Source organism: Panthera uncia, chromosome D4, assembly GCF_023721935.1.
Source record: "Panthera uncia isolate 11264 chromosome D4, Puncia_PCG_1.0, whole genome shotgun sequence".
In the NCBI taxonomy this organism is placed as follows: domain Eukaryota; kingdom Metazoa; phylum Chordata; class Mammalia; order Carnivora; family Felidae; genus Panthera; species Panthera uncia.
Window position 1 is genome coordinate 59,977,002 of NC_064807.1, and position 15,525 is coordinate 59,992,526.

General features: G+C 38.8%; 1 long non-coding RNA gene across 1 annotated transcript; it reads left to right on the top strand.

Moving 5' to 3' along the window:
* The first annotated feature begins 6,530 nt into the window (after positions 1-6,530).
* On the top strand, positions 6,531-14,976 carry LOC125920211 (uncharacterized). Its single transcript, XR_007456982.1, has 3 exons — positions 6,531-6,821; positions 8,633-8,671; positions 12,950-14,976. It is a non-coding gene; the product is annotated as an uncharacterized LOC125920211 (long non-coding RNA).
* Positions 14,977-15,525: the final 549 nt, after the last annotated feature.

Below are 15,525 nucleotides of genomic sequence, written 5' to 3' on the forward strand. Positions count from 1 at the left end.
TATACCACCAACTCTGAGACTAGCCAGCTAATATTATAAAACCAAATAGGACATAGGATAGGGCTGCTCATTAGTAATGAGTGATCTAGGGGTGCCTGGGTGGCTCAGTCGGTTGAGCGTCCAACTTTGGCTCAGGTCATGATCTCATGGTTCCCGAGTTCAAGCCCCACATCGGGCTCTGTGCTAACAGCTCAGAGCCTGAAGCCTGCTTCAGATTCTGTGTCTCCCTCTCTGTCTCTTCCCCTCCCCCACTCATGCTCTCTCTCCCTCAAAAATAAATAAACATTAAAAAAAATTTTTTAAAGGAATGAGTGATCCTTTTTATTATTTAAATTTTAAACCCTTTAATATTATATCCCCCCAAAGCTATCTTTATCTGAAAAATCAAAATTCCTCAACAATTTTTGGGGTGCCTGGGTGGCTCAGTTGATTAGGTGTCTGACTCTTGAGTTCAGCTCAGGTCATGATCTCATGGTTCATGAGTTTGAGTTCCATATCAGGCTTCATGCTGGCAATGGGGAGCCTGGTTGGGATTCTCTCTCTTTCTCTCTCTCCCTCTCTCTCTGCCCCTCTCCCATGCACATGTGTGTTCTCTCTCTCTCTCTCAAAATAAATAAATAAACTTTGAAAAAGTTTCAAATTTCCTCAACACTTCTAAGTAAAGTGTTATGATACATTAAGTAGACATAATAAATTCTTTATTTTTAACATAAAGAAAGAGGCACACCATTTTTATTACTAGAAAATCAGTTTCTCCTGAACCTACTAAAATACTGAACAAATCTTGAGAGATTTTTCTTTTCAAAAGTGCCCACATATCTCTATCCCTGGCTCTGCCATTACAAACACCCACCTATTACCTGCCTCTGGTCCCCCAAACACGGATACCCATGCTTGGTCAGCCTCTGAAAGCCAACTTTACTTCTAGACAATCAGAAATTCCTGGGGAAAGGCTCAATTAGGAGACTCAATCCCCCTTCCCACCATCAGAGGTGGCACAGAACACTGGTTGAGTCTACAGGGTCCAGCTACCCAGGTTCGCCTCCTGGCTGTAGAATGACTGTGTGACCACTCAATAAACATCTGACCCTGGGAAAGTTACTCAACTTCTCTGAGCCTATTATCTCGTCTATGCAGCAGTAATAATGCCTTCCTCATCCTGCAGTTGTGAGCTAAAATGAGTGAACACCGTGGGAACATGTAGAACAGTGCTTGGCACAGAGTAAGTGCCCAATACTCATTAGATACTATTATTGTTGTCACTGTGCCCTTTCTAGCCCTAGATGACTCTTTCCTTCTTCTCTACTCTGGCTCAAGTTTGTGTCACCTCTTACACAAATTTCTACCATGAATTGGAGTTGGGGCTATAGACATGCCATAGTAGACGTTAGGGAAACTTCCATGAAGGCAATGACATTAGCAATTAAAAAATGCCTCCCTCCCTATTTAGCATTTATCAGAAAATTAGAAAGAGCGAAATTAAGGAATTACACAATCCTCTTAAAATTCTTTATAGGCCAACCAGGGCCCTCGCAACTTCCTTCTGTAGTTCTCAGACAGGTATCTTTAGTTCTTTCTCTCTCCCTGTATGTCACATCTTCCCCACCTTACTGTTATACCTTTTATCCTTTGGAGCTTTTCTCCTAACTTTGTCTTTTCTAAACTTTCTGAGCCCAAAGGCATGCCATGTGCCAGCCACAGTAACACCGAGGCTTAGCAGAGCAGACTAACACACCAAATTTTCCTTGAGCTTTCGATTCCCAAGAATATGATTAACTTTGAAGAAGCCACACAAGACTTTAGTTAGGTAAAAATAAAATGAAATGGCTTATTCGACCCAAACTGTTTTTTTATTTGTGCCATTTCTGTCAGTGTCACACATAAATTTTAATTATACTAAAAGAAGAATTATGGAATAACTGTCAGGAGCACAGAGTGAAACTGACAGGGCTGCTGCAGGTTATGAATGTTGTTCTCTGCACAAAGGCAGCCAGCTGAGGGGTTAGTGGGGCCTGAAATCCAGCCTCTGATTCAGAAAGCTGTGCTTCCTGGGACAGGGTGGGATTCACTCAGAAGAGATAGCTTTTTCTATTTCATACAAAGATACTATATGGCCTAGTGGTGGTCACATACAGGGGGCTTAAATAAATAAGTGAATATATTGAGGATAATGAGACCCAGATTTCTCATTGTCAAAGGAGTTTTGAGCATGGAAAGGGTGCTGGCTGGAACTGGAGGTGTCAGTGTAAACTCATGGTTTTTTTTAACATAGGCAGATACAATTTATGTGGGTATGTGGAATGTGTATATGGATAATATTGCCTAACTCTTTCTACCAAGACCAAGAAGGTCTAGAATCCATGATATACCTGTAGCAATGATCACACCTCGTAACCCAGATCTTGGTTTATTAAATGCCTTTTTCCACTAAAAGGAACAAAAAATCCATTGGAAAGGTGGAGGACTCCAGGGTGGGGACAATGAACATGTAAGACAAGCCAGGAACATCTTGTGGTTCTTGAAAGTAAAGAAGTACTCTAAAATTTTGAGAACATGCCTAAATTACATAAGGGCAGCTGGAAATGACTCCCTCCCTCCACCTGTATCTGGTCTCCCAAACACCCATACCCATGCTCACCCAAATCAGGGGAAATCTGAGCATCAAAATAAGTAATGATGATCATAGATTATAACCCATTAAATAAAATTCCAATTCTGTAAATCCATACTGACACACACACACACACACACACACAAATAAATGAATTTAAAAGGGAACTTAATAGAGGGAAAAGCTACACCTTAAAATAGAATACCAGCTAATAAATACACAATAAATGCTAACATCAGTTGTATTTGGCAACTGTCACAACAACTGATTCAGGCAAAGTCAATGAATGCTAAAATTAATGGGTGAAAGTTTGATGGGGAACGGGATACTTACATCCCAATGTATCATCCCCAAAATGCTTATTAATAAATACAAAATATTTATTCATTCCTACGTACAAAATAGCTATTAATATTAGAGCGGATAACCTTCCAAGACACCGTCTTAACCAAATGCCAACACATAGTGAACATCATGTACCACCTGACAGGACGCACTGAAAAGAGCACATAATCACTTCTGTGGTCTTCCTGACAAACATACATAAACTGAGTCCGATCATTAGGAAACATTAGACAAATCCAAATGGAGAGACTTTCTACAAAGTTATGGGATTACACTTCAAAAATATCAATGTCATGGAAGGTAAGAAAAAAGTATAGAACTCTTCTAGGCTAAAGTGGCGCCATGAGTAAATGCAACACATGACCCTGGATTGTATCCTGGATCTGCAAAAGGCATTATTGGAACAATTAGAAAATTGCTGATGGCATCGATAGATTTTGATATTTATTTTGTGGGTATGTAGGAGAGTTCTGTTTGTGTTTTAGGAAATATACACAGAAATATTAAAGAATAATGAGGGATCTTGTCTACTTTACTCTCAAATGGTTCAGGAAAAAAGTATGTATTAATAGAGAGAGGCAAAAGTGGCAAAATATGAATAATTGGGGAATCTGGGTGAGGGTATATGGGATCTCTTTGTATTATTGTTGAAAATATCTGCACTTGGGGCCCCTGGGTGGCTCAGTCAGTTAAGTCTCTGGCTCTTGACTTCGGCTCAGGTCATGATCTCATGGTCTGTGGGTTCGAGCCCCATATCGGTCTCTGCGCTGGCAGTGTGAAGCCTGCTTGGGATTCTCTCCCTCTCTCCCTCTCTCTCTGCCCTCCCCTGCTCATGCACTCTTGTCTCTCTCTCAAAATAAATAATAAACTTAAAAAAAGAGAAAATATCCATAAGTTTGAAAATCAATTAAAAAGATGTTTTTTCTAAAAAATGAGGACAGTGAAAAGATTTTTAGACAAAATGACCCTGAGAGAATTAATCCCAGATAAGCCCACACTGAAAGATACTAAAGGAAGTTCCTCAGACAGAAGGAAAATAGTTCCTCTAAAACACTGAAATATGAAAAAGAATGGATAACAATGGAAAAAGTAAAAGTGTGGCTAAATGTACATGAATACTGAGTATAACAATGATACTATATTGTGTGGTCTAAAGGATGTGTAGAATAACACAAAATGGGTGGTGGTTGGGGGAATACGTAGAAGTTAAGTTTTAAGGCCCTAGCATTGTCAGTGAAGTGATAAAAGTACTAACTTATATTAGACACTAATAACTCAAGTTAGCATCCTCCAATTGCGGGGCTAGCCATTAAAGACATAGAAATATATACATACATAGAGATGTATGTATATATATAACTACAAGCAAATAGGGAAAATGGAATAGTAACAATAACTTCATTAACCCAAAAGAAGGGAAGAAAGAAGAAAAAGCAAATAAAAAAACAGGTGGAACAAACAAAAAAATTAAATTATAAGCATAGTAAAGTATATAAATAAATCATTTACATAAATATAAATACTAAATACTCCCATTAAAAGACAAAGATTGTCAAGCTGAATAAAAACAAAACATAAAACCTAGTCAGAGGCGCTTGTAAGAGTTAAATATAGGAACATGAAAAGATTCAAAGTAAAAAGATAGAAAAGGTATACATACAAACACTAACCAAAAGAAAGTTGATATAGCCATATAACATCAGACAAAGTAAAATTTAACATAAAAACCATTGCTAGAAACAGAGATACTTTTGATAATAACAAAAGGTTCAATTCACCAGGAAGATAAAACAGTTTCTAAATTTGTATTCCTCCAATAACAGTTTCAAAATATATGAAGCAAAAATTTTACAGGACAAAATGAAATAGTTAAGTGTGCATCATTTAAAAACAATTGACCATACTTCTCATAGTAACAAATAGAATAAACAGGAAAAAATCAGTAAGAACAAAGAAGACCTAAACAATGCAATTAATGAATTTAACCTAATTGATACGCATAGAACACCACAGATGAAGAGGAAATACATGTTCTTTTCAAGTGCATGAAAAGTGGTTGCTAAATTTGACATATGCTAGATCATAAAGTGAGCCTTAACGAATCTCAAAGAATTGAAATCATTTAAGGTATGTTTTCTGACCACAGTGGAATTAAGTTAGATATCAGTCACAAAAAGATGACTCAAAAATTCCCATGTTTGGAATTCAAACAATAAAATTCTAAACACCTTCTAAAAGATCTGCATCTACATATCAGCCTGACCTCCTGGCCACCTTCCCTAACACTGCCATGCCCTCTGGCTGTCCTAAAGGCAGATCTGGTCCTCTCACTGCCTGACCCTTTCAATGGCGGGCCTCCTCAGGCTGTAGCTCTGGGCATGGCCCTGCTTTCACATCCTGGAAGCATTCCGTGGACGCTCTCCCTCTCTACTCCACATAGTAATCTGGCCATAGGTCTGCCTCCTTTCTCAGCCTTCAGAAAAACCTGTATTTCAGCCACCTGAGAATATTTACCATGCCCTCGGTGCACTATGTTCTATGACACATGCTGTTCCTGCTGCCTTAAATGCCTCATTTCCTCTTCCCCACACCACCGACTTTCACCTGCCTGTGGAACTCCTACTCATCTGTCAATGCCCCGCTCAAACTTCATCTTATCTCTCCCTGAGCCCCAGTCAGAACCAAATATGGTTTTGGAGGCTATACTTCTACTCTAATACCAATTTTATGTTACTCTGGCAGACGTATTTGTCTGTCTCACCTACAGACCAAGAGCTCCAGGAAGATGTGGACCTTGTACTGTTCAGTTTTATTACCTAAAGACTGGCTCCATGAATTAAAAGTAGGAACTGCGCTATCACTAAAGGAATGAAGCTGGTAGGCATTAAAAAATTGTCTTTTAATAAATGAATAAATATTTTAGAGGTAACTTCTACTTATTACACATCTGGACACCAATACTGTTATCTGCCATCATCAACATATGGGTGTAGGTTGATTCACTGATTGATTCATTTACTGAATCCCTAATATTGCAGTGGACTAGATGCTGGAGATATGGAGGTAAATAGGACATAGACCCTGCCTGCACGGAGCTCAGATTCTCCTTGAGTTAATGTAAAACAATGTAAAGGCTCCTTAATAGGCACATGCTTAGGGCTAATGCATTTCAAAGAAACCTATGCTTCTTTCAAAACAATATGAAGTTCGCATGCTTGTGATAAATGTTATTTAGTGGCTGGTAACACTGGAGAAATTTGAAAATGGTTCCATCACCAGCCATTTCAGTCTCTGGGTGATTTTGGTTGACACCAAGATCATCAGGCAAGGTTTGAAATAATATTCATTTAAAGCTGAAAACATGAATGAGTTTCCACCTGAAAGAAATGATGAACCCTTGTCCAAAAACAGAGATAATTGTTAGCAATTTCAGAAGGTGAACTAGTAAAAGATTCATTCTCATATCGTTCTCATCTGTCTGATAGAGATGGAAGGTTTATACAGGCTTGACTAGTCCCCATGGCAACAGCCTTTCTCCTGGGTTACCATAGGAATTGTGAAGGCCTTTATAAACCTCCATTAGCAGAGCCCGGGCCGGCAGCCGGCAGAAACGTCTGCTGAGGAAGACACTGCAAAGTGTCAGCAAGGGCATCTGGGAATTAATTTCACCCTAGAGTAGCTGTGCAGGTCTGTTGAGCCCCCAACTCTACAGCTATGAACACCAGATAACACTAGAAGCAGTCTGATGCCTTGAACACCTCATACGAAGGGGTTTTCAAAATCTAGCCACAAACATATGACCAGATTTGAAAGATTTTGAGACGAGGAAGGAGTCTATTCTGACACAGCCTCACACAGGAGAGAGGTAAATTCACTCTTGTTTTTTTTTTTTTTTTTTTTCCAGGACAGGGCATTAGAGCCATATTAATAATTAATATAGTGGTAGATGGTGGGGATGGATATTCAACAATGTGAATGTTCTTAATACCACTGAACTGTAACTTACAAAACTGTTAAGCTGTTAAAATTTTGTCATGTGTATTTTAGCACATTAAAGATAATTTAAAAAAACCTAATAGTTATAATACTACTGTTACTGAGGACCTACGACGTCCCAGGCACTGATGCTAGGCACTATACATGTTCTATGTCACATCATCTCCCAAGCCTAGGGGTAGCTATCCCTACTTTAAAGATGATTACTATTCCTACATTGAAGATGAGAAAACAGAGGTTTCGAGAAATAAAGTGAGTTACTCAAGGGTACACAGCTAGTATGTTGGTAGTGACCATGGTCAAGCCCAGGTCTCTCTGACTCTGGAATCCTGACCCTTGACCACACAACCTCAGTATTGATGCCACACTCTACGTCAGCTCTCGGATGTGATTAGGACAGCCTCTTTTGAACTGATAAGTTAAAGCTCTTGTGCAATTTTGTTTAAATTCTGTTGTTTTCTTTTTTAAGACATGATCGGTAATCTCTTAGGGTGTGACTACAAGAGGGCTTTCATTTTCATTCTAACCTTTGTATTATTTTACAACAATCGTGTACTTTCAGAAAATATAAAGATACTTCCATTTTTTTAAAAATTGTGTTGTATAATGATGAATAACTCCTGACACTTTCAAATAGTGATCTGTATTTAAAGAAAAACTTGCCACTAACATTTGCAGGACAGTTGCATTTAGGGGGAAATTATTTAATAAGTAAGCTGGAGAATGCATTTTTAGGCACTGGAAAGCTCTTTCTCATCAGGGTAGAGAAAATTACCATGTTTCATACCAAAACAAAAGTGGAACGCATGTGGTTATAATTTCTTTGGGCTTTGGTCAAGCTGTATGGAAGAAGTATGAAAAAAGAGAACTCTAGAGAGAAGGAATTCTAAAACCCTAGGGAATTTCTTCAGTAGCAAGAAGGAAAGCAGCACTGGGAATTGGTTTTTTAAAAATAAGCCTTTGGGACATGCCAGCAGAGAGGAGGCATGTCCTCCTTCAAGGTTTCTTCCACAGGCCAGTCAAAGCTGTGAAGAACACTAACCAGGATTTTTCTACCAAGAGTCAAAAACCTGGGTCCCGGCCCTCAAAGCTCTCGATGCTCAAGGAGGTAAACAGGAGAAGGAATTACATTTTTTTCCCTTTGAAGACATTAAGTGGAAAAGAGGATACTAATTAGCAAGCAGTGAAAATATACCAGATTGCATCTACTTTTCTTTATTATTTTGCTTTTGAAGTACACTTTTAAATATCTGGTAGTGTTTCTCCTTAGCTGCTTTGATAACTTTTTGTTTTAAAAAGTCAAATTGAGGGGAAATGGAGAGTTCTTGTTTAGTGGGTATAGAGTTTCAGTTTTGAAAGATGAAAAGATCTGGAGATCTGTTGCACAACAACGTAAATGAACTTAATGCTACTGAACTATACACTTAAAAATGGTTAAAATGACACATTTTATGTTATGCGTTTTTAGCCAGAATTTTTTTTAAAGGGTAAAATTGATGACATCTGTCTTAGTCAGCTCGGGCTGCTATAACAAAGTACCACAGACTGGGGGGCTTAAGTACCACAGACTGGGGGGCTTGGGCAACAGATTTATTTCTCACAGTTCTGGAAGCTGAGAAGTCTAAGATTAAGGGGCCATAAGATTACCTTCCTGGTAAAATCCCTCTTCCTGGCTTGCAGATGACCACCTTCTTGCAGTGTCCTCGCAAGTCAAAGAGGGTAAGCTCTAGTTTTTTCCTCTTCTTACAAAGATACTAATCCCATCATGGGGACCCACCCTCTTGAATTTATCTAATGACTCTTGTAGTAGGCATCAAAGAAGAGACACCCTTTCCCCATTAAAAGACAAAATCCAGAACTCTCTTGGCTTTACTCTTACATTCAGCTCAGTTCTAGTCCTGTTTCTGCATTTACTCACCCCCGACCTCTTGCTCTGCCTTTGTCCATCAGGGTAATGATGGGCATGGCTTCTTTGACCTTGACTCTTAACTCTTTTCCTGGGTCTTCATGCTGAACTTGCCCCCAAATTAGATCTGCTTCTGACCAGGCCTCTGAATCCTACCTCACCATGAGAGCCCATCCCAGCCTACCTCAAAAGTGGGATGCATTGGACAGAAAGCCAAAGGCATTATCAAGACATTGGGCAAGGAATTATAAAACAATAAGCGAAATTCTGTCAGGAATAAATTTAGAGCTCTGCTGTTTTAGTCATTAAATCAATTGTTTCCATCTAGGATTCAAGACATAGCTTGATATCAGTTCATATGAAACAGATATTGGGCTTTTATTGACCATTATTGACAAATCTAATATTAGTCAACAGTCTAATAAGGTCACTAAGAGTACTAGGATAATGTTTTGTCACATCAGAAAGTTGGCAAAGTTGTTTAGTGAAGGGACAGGTAGTAAATATTTTAGAATTTGCAGGCCATACAGTCTCTGTCGCAATTACTCAACTCTGTCCCTATCTATCAAAATCAATCAGAGACAAAGTGTAGAAGAAAGGGTGTGGCTATGTTCCAATAAAACTTTAGTTATACAAACTGGGTCAGTTTGCTGACCCCTCGGCTACAAAGCGCACAGCCAAGATCAAGGAGGTGATATTCTCACTGCACTCTGCAATAGTCAAGCCATAAGCTAATTCTTGCTTATTTCTGGGCTCTAAAAGTATAGTTGGTCAGAGACAAGAGAATAGAGATTTTCCTATTGGTCAATATTGGTTTATTAATCTACCAACTTATTAGTCAATATTGGTTTATTAATCCATCAACTTTGAACATGGTTTTTCAGTTCATCTAAGAATCTACCTAGAAGTATTCATATTCCATTTGGACTTCTCCATCTGGTCCCCCAGGAGAACATGGCTATCCTTGTCATCATTTTGCTGAAATCACACCACCAAGTCTACCACAGAATCTAAGAACTTAGAGAGGTTAGAGTGTGGCATATCAGTATTGGTCCTTAGTGAACCCGTGTAGTTCCCTAGGATTATCAGTCCTTTAAAATATTTACCAGGTGATCATTTAATAGACTGTCCTAACTTCTGAGCTACAAGATGGCAAATCTATGGGGAGAAGTCAAATACTGGTGGCCTATTAGCCCTATCCATCTACAAACCTATTTAATTCAACCTGTATAATATTTAAAAAAAAAAAAAAACATTTAAATTGTGATCCCCATTTGAAAATTTTATTTATTTAAAAAAAATTTTTTTTAACGTTTATTTATTTTTGAGACAGAGAGAGACAGAGCATGAACAGGGGAGGGTCAGAGAGAGGGAGACACAGAATCTGAAACAGGCTCCAGACTCTGAGCTGTCAGCACAGAGCCCGACGCGGGGCTCGAACTCACGGACCGTGAGATCATGACCTGAGCCGAAGTTGGCCACTTAACCGACTGAGCCCCCCAGGTGCCCCTTTTTTTTTAATTTTTTTTTTTAACGTTGAAAATTTTAAAATTTAACTTAACCATTCTGGGCATGGCTACCACCAGAGCTGGAGCTCAGTAACAGCTGCCCTTTTAAGAAGGAGCCTCCTTTTCCAGCTCACTAGGGTCTCTATCTGCCCTACTTGACTCTTTAGTTATTTTCTGGTCTCTGTAAAATGTTTAAGTTTACAATCCCTGTATATAACCCACTTTTTCCCCTTTTAGAAAATCATGACTATTCTTAGCTGATTCCAGTCTTCTGACACATCCCCCATTTTTCACAGCTCCTCTGAGATAACCAGAAGTGGCCCAGTAATCTCATTTGCAAGGTCTCACAGTTCCCTAGAATACAATGTTCCTGGGCAGGAGGCTGGAAGCTTTGTGCTCACTCACAGTCTCTTCACCAGTCTGGACTTTGCTGATCTTTTTTATGCCCCCCTTGATTGTTCTACCCTTTCCATTCATAAGGTCATTCACCTTGGCAGAACAAACGAAGGCCAAGTGTTTTGGAATGGCTTTGAAAGCATTTACCCAAGACATTTGCTTTTGCCTTGTTCACTCTTCAACTTGCTCCAAATAGCATTCTGTGTCTTTTATGATGTCCTGAACATTGTTCACAAGTCAGGATTTATCCTGAGCTTTTGCTTTTCTGACGTCATTTGCACAAATCTTCACCATTCTTTGTTTTCATTCTTTGGTTTCCAGTAATGTCCTTTGAAGAGCTGAGCTCACATGGAGATCTCTAAGAAGCCAAAGGATTCCTTCTATTTAGAGACCACCTCTGTTTCTTTGTCATCAGAATTGCATGCAATTTCATAGACAGAATATCCACATGGGGACCTTCCCAACCCCTGTTGAGACATCTACCATTTTAGAATTTCAAACTAACTCAATCTTTTCTCTGGGTTTCTTTTTTCCCCTTGGCTCACGCAAGCTCTTTCTCTCTAGCTTCCTCTTCTTTCTATTACAATTAAGTACAGGCGACGATCTCATCACTTCATCTACCTGCTGGGAAAAAATAAATCATGTGGCAAGTAAGGATTTATTAGAAACTGTGCAGAATCTGAAATTTGGTTAGGTCTGACACCTTCTGGTTTCCAGCTTTATTCTTTGAATTTTGGGGGAGTTAGGAAGCCTCCTGGGAAAAGAACTCAGATATATATGGCATAAGAGAGGAAATGATAAGGTAGGGGCATTCAACAGAAAGTAAACTGCAAGAGGACCTGCAGAATCCCTTGGACATAAATTACATCCAAAGATGAGCAGTTCTGCATGACTAGTTAGACTCAGTGACAAAGCCTGAGAGTCTATGGGGAGAGATGTTGCAAGAACCATGATGGGGAGCTTTTGCTTGAACCTACTCTGACTCCTCCATCCAAAAAGACATGTGTGCCCCGGAAAGAAGGCAGCAGTGAGTGAACTAAAAGAGGTTTCCACCAAACTGGTTGTGGGTTCCTCTAAGAAACTGAGATATGAAGGAGGGAAAGGAACAGCCAGCCAGAGTAGCAGTGGGTATTAAGTGCTGGTATAGAAGCAAGCTGGGGACAATCAAGATACAATATGTAGACACCTTGCTTCCTTACCAGACCTGTAATATGAGTCAGGGATTCATTTTTTCCATCTGGCTGGATGATCTTCAGGATGCCCTTATGTCAATAATAACTTCTTTTATATTTTTGCCTTTCTCAAGATTTGACTCACATATCAATGTGTTTCTGTTCAAGGATTTGTCTTGTGATATGTAGCACTACCATACCTGCTTTTTCCTAACAAAGTGAACACCTCCATTACCATATTTAGGATCCTCCCATCATGTGTCTGAGACTTCTAAAGCTGTATCTCCCTTCTTTATGTGAAAATATCAAAATTATTCTATTTCACAGTACTAGTAAATCTTTCCAACCCCTTGCCTAGTTTTCACTTTCCATTATCTGAGATTCTCCCTGCCCCCACCCCCAGTCTTATGCTTCTGGATAACTAGCAACCAGCTCTACAATTTTTTTCTAAATAGTCACCGAGGACACTATGATCTTGCCAGTCCTCATGTGATAATAGTTACTAGTAATGATGATAAGTACCACTTATTGGGTAGTTACTATGAGCTGTTCACATCTATTATCCCTCATATTTGCAAGGGATATCTTTATTTCCACTTCATAGATGAAAAAACTGAGACTCAATTACAGAAATAACTTGCTCAAAATTCCAAAGCTAGTAGGCAGATGGGCTGGTCTAACAGGGTCCAGATGACATCCTCAAAAGAGATGACTGAAGAAAGTTGAATGAAGGGGACACTGTAAGGTATTCAGAGTTACAGAAAACCTGCAAGAGGTATAAAGGGGCCCATTAATAGAAACAGCAGAAAGCTTTTATTATCCTTGGGCATGAAGGGGCAAGAAAAGCCAGTGGTTACTTGAACCTGGAGAGAAAGCTGTAGGAAAGGGCCAACTGTCAGGAGAAGCCATGGCCAAACTGCAATCCAACTGAGAGGGAGCTGGGAAAATAAATATCCTGACCTCCCTTCTCACCTCTGATTACCTGCCTATGCCTCCCATTGCCTAAACCCAACAGGATGCAAGAGAGCACATCTTAGATCAGCCCTCAGCACACAGAACAAGATGAAGAATGGCGGAAAGTGGGTCTGGAGGAAAATGGAGAACATCCCTCAGAACTGAGATTTAAACCCTGGTTTGTCTAACTCCAAAGTTTTTGTTTTTCTCAAAATTCCAGTGTCTTAAATTCTAGATACTTAAATTAGTGTCTTACCTAGGAGCTCATAATTTCAGTTTCTAACACCTTGATCTCCAAATGCAAATTCCATTCTTAGACATGTGACTTTGGCAGCCATTAACTTCCCAGATAACCTTATTTCTTCTAAGTCATCTTCCAAATAATGACCCAAGGAAACACAGAGGAAAGCCATGCCAGTACCCATGCCAGGACTGCAGTGTCCTGTTGAGCATATTAGAATCCCTGGAGATATTGATAACATTTGCCCACACAAATGATTCGTTAAGAGTGGGATATCTTAGCAGACTCTGCCACAGCCCAGATACCTGCTCCAAAAAGTCAGTCCTTTCCTGATTGGATGACTGGCCCAACTCATGGTCCTTTGAAATCCTTTACTCCTTGGTTTTCTCTGACCTTTTTTCTCCCATTCCATCTACCTCTTTCTTAAGAAGGAATACCAAGAGGCATTTATCAACCTCTTTCCTATCCTACTCAGTCAGGGAAGTCTTCCAGTGACTGCTGGTTACTGATTTCTGTATAATCAACATGGCGTCATCGATGGACAGTGTCTTCCATGACTCTGCCAAAGATGAGGAAATAGTGATTGTATTGGTCAGTTCCCAAGACAAAAAGTGAGCCACTTTTTCAAGCAGACAGTATCACTGTTTTTAACAGGCATGTAAAATTAAAAAAAAAAAGTCATGTGAAATAAAACATAATTATACATGCAGAAAATCCTAAGAAATCTACATAAAACAAGAACTAATAGGTGAATTTAGCAAAGTCACAGGTTACAAGGTAATTATATAAAATAAATTACATTTTCATAGACTATCTGTGAAAAATTAGAAAATGAAATCAAAGAAAAAGTACCAATTACAGTAACATAAAAAACAAAACATTTAGGAATATGTTTAACACATATATGCAAGACCTGTACACTGTAAACTACAAAATGTTGCTGTGATAAATTGAGAATAACTAAATAAATTGAAAGATATAAAAAAAGAAAGAGATACACATATGTTCATGAATTTCAAGTCTCAATATTGTTAAGATATAAATTTATTTATAGATTGAATCTCAATATTGTTAAGATATAAATTTATTTATAGATTCAATGTTATCCCTATCAAAACCCCCGCAGTCTTTTTTGGTAGAAATTGACACACTGATTCTAAAATATATATGGAATTGCAAATGATTGAGAACATCCAAAACAATTTTGAAAAAGGAGAAAAAAGTTGGAGGACTTACCTGACTTCAAGACTTAGTATAAATTATAGTAATCAAGACAGTGTGGTATTGGTATAAGGATAGACAAATGGATCAACGAAGCAGATTAGAGAATTCACACATATATTTTCAACAAAGGTGACAAAGTTATTCAATGAGGAAAGGGCAGTCTTCAATAAATGTTGCAGGAATCACTGGATATCTGTATGGGAAAAGGTGAACTTAACCTTACCTCACATCATACACAAAAATTAACCTGACATAGACTATTGAACAAAACAGAAAACTAAAACTATAAAACCCCTAGAGGAAAACATAAGAGAAATCTTTGAGACTTTGAAGTTGACAAAGAATTTTTACTCAGGACACAAAAGGCATTAAACATAAAATAAAAAACTGATAAATTTAACAACAGTAGTCCTGAGGCTACCGCCTGGGCAGTTTAAGACAAATTGGCACCTAGGTGAGTCTCTTTTTCTCTGTGTATTTTTGCCCTTGTGTTAACGAGCATGTTAAATTGACCCTTGGCTAAAGCTTTTGAGTTCTCCATAACTCCAGCCCAGCCTGCCAAAGTTCTCTGTGCTGGACTGGGTCTCAATTCCAGTGGACAATATGATGTGAATGTAACTTTCTTTGCCTCTGTTCTTTGTTAATGCATATACTTGTAAATACGTAAAGAAAAGAAGAGGTTAAGCAGAGACAGAATTTATGTTCTCCTGGGTCCTGGGTCCTAAGCCAAAATATTAGAGTGATAATCATACTCCATGATTATCACAGGCTTCATGTACCGCTGCTTTGTCTCATTCTATGATTTAAAAACCAGTGTCCCCTAAGTGTTACATTAGCATCCTTAAATTTAATTAATAGGAGGCCACATTTTCTGACCCTGCCTTGGAGAAGAAAAACTCTTCCCAAGAGAATGTTTCTATTATAATCCACACTGCCACCTTGGAAATACAGTATACCAGGATTGCTGTGGATATTGTCCCTATCACAGAACCTCAAGTCCCACTAAAGGATCAAGCCGCGGCTTAACTAAGGACATGGACAATGATAAAGGTGTGTCTCTGCTTTAGAGATCGAGGTATGTTTTAACTGCTTGAGGCCACCATAAGGTCCCTGCATCCTTGCCCATTAGGACAACGAGAGAGGCAATAGAAATCTAAAGATAAGAGCAGGTG